Source organism: Rhipicephalus microplus, chromosome 3, assembly GCF_043290135.1.
Source record: "Rhipicephalus microplus isolate Deutch F79 chromosome 3, USDA_Rmic, whole genome shotgun sequence".
Taxonomy (NCBI): Eukaryota; Metazoa; Arthropoda; class Arachnida; order Ixodida; family Ixodidae; genus Rhipicephalus; species Rhipicephalus microplus.
Window position 1 is genome coordinate 195,764,849 of NC_134702.1, and position 6,072 is coordinate 195,770,920.

Sequence of the window (6,072 nt, forward strand, 5' to 3'; positions counted from 1 at the left end):
AAATTACCACCAAAGAGGTTAATGGAAGCACATTCTTTGCACGCTATTGGAAATAAAAATGAGAGGAAGTTTTCAGTGAGTGGTTAATAAAGTTTGTGCTCTAGTGTACTTTCATTGGCTCTAACTGTCCAATGGTTGCGATCTCTGAAATACAGCTGTCGATACACTTTGGGACGATCTGGAACAAAACGTACTTTGTAAACCAAAGCGTATTAGGGGTGCGCGTGATTACGCATGGAACTACAAACAAATCATGCATCTTCACCTTCACTGTTCAGACACCGATATGGATCGTGATATTATGGCAAGCAATCGGAATGAAATGACCCTAGTAACTTTGTATGACACCGAAAATATGCAAACCCTCACGATTCTGGAGCAAACCTTGGCTGAATTCATCCCTGAGTCAATTACCAGCCATTTAACTTGGCGAACGAACATCATTCAAAGGTAGAGCGAGCCACTGACATGTATTTTGGGCGACGTAGCGACCACTTGACCTGAGAATAATAGCGTTGCGAAGGCGAATCCCCTGTCGCATGCTCTGATCGAAGCAGACGACAAACGCGAGCAGACGACGGCTTGGCCGACAGGCACAGCTTGTGATTGGTTGTGAAGCAATACCCTCTACATCAGCTCACTCCGTGACGTTGCCAAAATACTTCTTTCATCTGACACGCCTGTCCTGTTCGTCATATCACCCCCCTCACACATAAGAGACATTTTTTTCACGCCGTGAAAATAGTGCAAGTACTTTCTAAGAGCTCTCTTATCATCTTATGTGCTGCGCAGTTGTCGAAAATAACATGGCATCGTAAACAGCATATCGGTCGGTGCGACTTTCAGCAAACGCTTCTCGCACGAGTTACTTCAGCGTTTGACCGGATGTGTTGTGATTACAGCAGCTCTTTCGGTGCGTGTAAGCAGTGCGGAAAGCTGTGGCAGTGCAATGGTGTACGGTGAAGCGCAGCGAAGCCTGTGCGTCGGTGTGGTTATCAAGCGGGGATCGGCGTCGACGTATCGACGGCAACTAGCACACGAGAAGCCTGCAATGTGTGTTTGTGTGCCGGTAACAGTTCGTTCGCTTGACTTTCCAGTCTCTCAGTTTGGTGCTGTGCGACATTTCGGATTGACAGCGTTTTGACACGTTACTTGAGAGACCCCAAGTACGTACAGAAACGTATGAACTACGCGCTCGGTTCTTGCTTCGCCACTAGTTAGCCCATACGCTTCTATTTACTTGAGAGCAATGTACTGTTCGGGAATGAAACGATGTTCGTTGTGAACAGTGGTGCTGTGTTGACGTTCCAAGACTTGTGAACAAGCTGTGCTCGTGTGACCGAAAATGGAAAGACAGCGTTGATAACTGTTTTGCCCTGCGAAGTCGTGGTGGGGCAGCTTGGCGCTTTTGTTTGTTAAGTCGTCACTTCTCCTTTTTGTGATAACCATAGTCCTAGCGCTGTGATGTGATGAACCAAAACTGCGAGATGCTACATTCTGTTGTGGATCGTGTTACTTTGAAAGCGCGCCTAGACTGTTCTTCGGTAAAAAATTGAGAGTTCTATGTGGCAGCGAGAGCCCGTGAACGTCAAGCTTCCCTCCAGCCCCCCAAAAAAGCAAAGATTTCACCGGTGCTTTGCTTTGGATGAAGTTGTAGGCCAATATCGCCTAACTACAGGTTTCCGAGTTCGTCTGGCCATCGTTTTGCACGGCACTAGAGCCTTGACAACAGCCGGTCATGGCCAGTTCTTACACTTTATCAATGGACGTGCACGCCTGCCCAGCCCTTCATTGCTGTCATTGGCAGCTTCCAGTCTGCAGATGCCCTTTGCCTGTTGGCCGTACTTGGTTCCTTATGACACCGACGGCTACTAAATGCTGCCATCGGTGAGTTCACCTTGCAGAACTAAATTTCACCGGTACTATAATTCACGCAGTTCTATAACGTGTGCAAGTTTTTTAAGCCCATCAGATGTAATGTTTCTCTATGGGAAGTTGAAGCATGAAAAATTTACTACTACTGTTATATACATACATATATGATGGAGCAAATACATAAAGAGTTTTTTGAGATTTGATACAAGTGAGCTCTTGTTTGATTATGAGGTTGGGCCTGTCGATTGACCACATTTGATAGTTGGAAAGTTAATGTGAATTTATTTTTCAGGAGCCAGGTTGCTCTTAAAAATTTATGTTATTTTGGAAAATTAGTTCTATAGACGATTACCACTGTGGTAGTACTATACTTCAGTAGGACATATATATTGCGGTACGTAAATTTTACATGAGGCTTCAGTTTATTTCGAAGTGATTATAGCAGATTTTGGTCACATTAACGAAGTGATAGCTTCCTCAAATAAGTATTAGAAGTGAGTGCTTTTATTTATTGTTTTTAAATATCTCGTTTTTGGCTCTTCACAGATCGCAGAGATTGGTTTGTTAAGGTCCTGTGATGCATCGGTTGCACTTTCTGGCACATCAATCCTCAACATTACTTGGAGCACCTGTACAAAAATAGGAAGGACACGTTCTCCCTAACTGTGCAAGCCTATGTCACTGCTCGGACTGTTATCATTCAGCGGATGTGGCGTGGAAGCATGCATGGCAGCCTCATCTGGAACGACTGCGATCTGCTTGGGAGCTTCGAGGGCACAAAACTGCCTAACGGCTGGCTGCAAGGTTAGAATTTCTTTAATACATACGATTACGTGAACACCACTTACTGTGCACAAATTGAAAACCCAAGCATGGTTGCTTTCAGTGGATACCTGTAATATTCTTACACATATTTCTTATTCAACATTTATGGAACTAAATTGCAAGATAATTGAGAATGTTGAAAGCTGAAAGCCTGCAGCTTATGAATGAAACTCCAATAATCTGAGACTCAAAACTTGTGCTTTGAAACGAGCACAAATACTTTGATTCCTTATTGAGCTCTCGAGCTTGTGACTCCCTCTGTGGATCAAGTTCTCTGGAAGGAAATAGCAAGTGGGTGAAAATTGCCTGGCTGTTAACAACTTGCAAAGAGAAAGACCTATTGAAGAAGCCTCAGATGACATAGGGCCAGTAACTGCATCTTTTACCTAATGTAGCTTTTTCTCTCTCAGTGCTGTTGCTTGTGTTTCAGCCGAACATGTTCACAACGATTGCATAGTGATATATATTTTTCTACAAATTGTACCTGACCTAAGTATGAATTGTTGATCTCTAAAGGTGACGTTTAGTGTGTTTCAAAGCCATGGCTTCTCATTTCTCTTTCTGTGGCTAGCCTATTTCAGCAGCAGAGCGATGCAGCTAGCACACATGCAATCCAAGTCATGGAGCGCTCCTTTGGTGTTCTGTGCAGGACGCAGCATATCCATCCGGCAAGACACTGGTATCAACAATAATGGTGAGTGTTGGTGGCACCTGTAGGAGCCCGTTGTGTTTGTTGCGTAAGATTATTTCCCCTGATGAAGAGCATTTTTGAAAGGTTTTCTTCATTTAGAATAATAGATGTCAGTAACAAGCACACTCATAATCCACAAGTTCTTTGTGTCTTCTAGACTGCCCATTTGCTCCTATATGCGGTATGGTGAGCAGGCTATGTTAGACAGCCTTAAAGTTATCAACATTAGCTGTTGTGTTGTAATGCAGTCTAACTTGTGTTTCTTAGTGAACCTATTTGTGGTTTACTTCTCGCACCTAGTGTAAAGTCGAAATAAAAGAAACTCTATTGGCTTTTTATGCCTGTCAGAAGTTTCATGCCTTCATCTAAAACATTGTGGTTTTGCTCTTGTATCATATTAAATATATTTTCAGCCTTCACTGTTTGTGTGTGTTGAGGCTTGTCATTGGCTTCTGAAAATACAATATCTGTAAATATGAGCACATAATTGACAACTATACACTCTTGCATGTAGCATGGTTGTAACAATAATCTGTATTTTTCTAAGTTCCAGCAGTAACAAGGGGTTCGGTGCTCCACGGTCATGTACAGTGTATCAAGAACAGAACACAGAAGACCAACAAGTATGAAGGGACTGCCAGTGACTGTTCTCCTGCTCAAAGTTTACAACAGCAGAAAGAGCACATTGTGATGTCAGGAGCAGCTGCTGCTTAACTTCTTAGCAGTGCATTATTCAGCAGTTCCTTTGCTTGCATTTGAAATTATTTAAATTTTGCATGGAAGATACCAAACTATGAAACTAATATAAAGGCTGCTGTAGTGTTAGTGGGCAAATATTTTTGAGCTGAAGTTTTTAACATGTGTGTTAAGTGCCTGCGTGCCTCTACATTTGCATGCCAGAAATCACACCAGCCATGGTCGCCAATGGTAACTGTGTTTGCATTCTTTGTAGTACGAGAAGTAAAGCCATGGATGCAGTAATCATGTACTTAGTCGATGTAATCCTTCAGTGTATACTCATTTGTATAGCACTAATGATGCCATGAGTGTATAAGCTCTGGGAAGTGAATCTATGTGGATTATTTTATTTGGAAGGAAGAGGATCATCACCACTCCTAGTATATCTTAACAGTAGATTTTAGTGCTTGGGTATTATCCTACTGCCTGTCCGTCCTTCAACAGTCTACTTATCTACTGTGTAAGTGTAACTTTTTAAATGTATACTTTGCTCGGATAGGTTTGTTCATAATGTAATGCAAGTGACTTATCATCTATGCAGCTCTACTCAGACTAGAAATAAAAGTATATATTTTTATATGTAGCTATAGCATGCATTCACTTGAGTTTTTCTAGGTGCCTGTACAATTGTTTAGCCCTACAAAAGTGCTGGTATACTCTAATATTGAATCTGGCATCTTAAAATAATTGTTAGTGGAAGTAAGAATGTGTTACCAATATTACTATCCTCAAATGAACTGTGAAAACTCGGTGGAAATTTATCTACAGTTTTTGAACGTTGTGAAGGCAAATGTTATGTTCTTTTATTGTGGCCCGTGTTTCATGCAAATGACACATAATTACTTTGCAGTGGCATAGTATTAGTTGTTATTTTACACATATGTGCTGAGCAACATCGCAGTTAAGGCCAGCAGCAAGACATACATGCAGTGCACTGGAGCATCACCTCACATAGTGTACAGGCTTTGCCCACCAGTAAACTCAATATTTTTCAAGCAGACTAATAGACAGCTGTATGGGAACTGTGTTGGTGTGCAAACTTTGAAGTCTTCTTGAGGAGTGTTTTTCATCATTTTTGTCCAAGTGAAGCAGCTACCCAAGGCCACAACTGGTGGGAATGTGGTTGTTTCCTCTCTCCGAAATCACTCCTATCAGCTGCCTCAATGTTAGCATGGGGTGAATTCACGAACTGGAAAAATAATTGGTGTTTGTTTTCTTGGCCGAAAGAGTCACTTCCACCGTTGAGCCACCACGACGCGCCAGAATAGAAACTTTTAGCTAAATAAAGTTGATTCTACTTTTGAGAAGTGTTTTGGTGAAACGAAATGGCACCTATAGCTGTCAATATAAACACTGTTTGCACCAAGGAGCTTAGTAGCTTATAATTGTATTATTCATGTATTGTCTAGAATTTACTCGCGCTGTGCCAACTTTCAGCCCAAGTGTCCTAACATGCTTTGTTAATAGGTTGTGAATGAGCCAAGCTATGTAAATAAACAGAGTGATATTGCAGAAGTGTACAAAATATTGATGCACAGCCATTTTTTTAGCATGACATTGTCAAGGGCTCTATTCTTGTGTTTTTTTATAAAGAGTGCTTGTCACTGGGCATCAGCGGAAAACTATGCATCAAGCTTTTGCGAGATGGTTCGAGAAACACCGTGTTCAGAATAACAGTGCCGGTGGATTTCTCTCGTAAGTTACTTTCTGTAGTATATTCAAAATGAGTTTATTAGAATTGTTGTTTTATAGCCATTCATTTTAATATTTACACCTGAGTGTGTGTATGTATGTATGTATGTATGGGTGAACATATGTATATGTGTGTGTGTATATGTATGTATGTATGTATGTATGTATGTATGTCTGTATGTATGTATCTTTTAAATGAGAATCCGTTTATTATTGGTGAGTAAGTTTGGTAATGATATGGCTGAATTTGT

General features: G+C 41.3%; 1 long non-coding RNA gene across 1 annotated transcript; it reads left to right on the plus strand.

Annotated features, from left to right (window-relative positions):
* The first annotated feature begins 815 nt into the window (after nt 1–815).
* On the plus strand, nt 816–3,433 carry LOC142803464 (uncharacterized). The gene is made up of 3 exons (XR_012894132.1): nt 816–1,887; nt 2,422–2,679; nt 3,272–3,433. It is a non-coding gene; the product is annotated as an uncharacterized LOC142803464 (long non-coding RNA).
* The last annotated feature ends 2,639 nt before the right edge of the window (nt 3,434–6,072 follow it).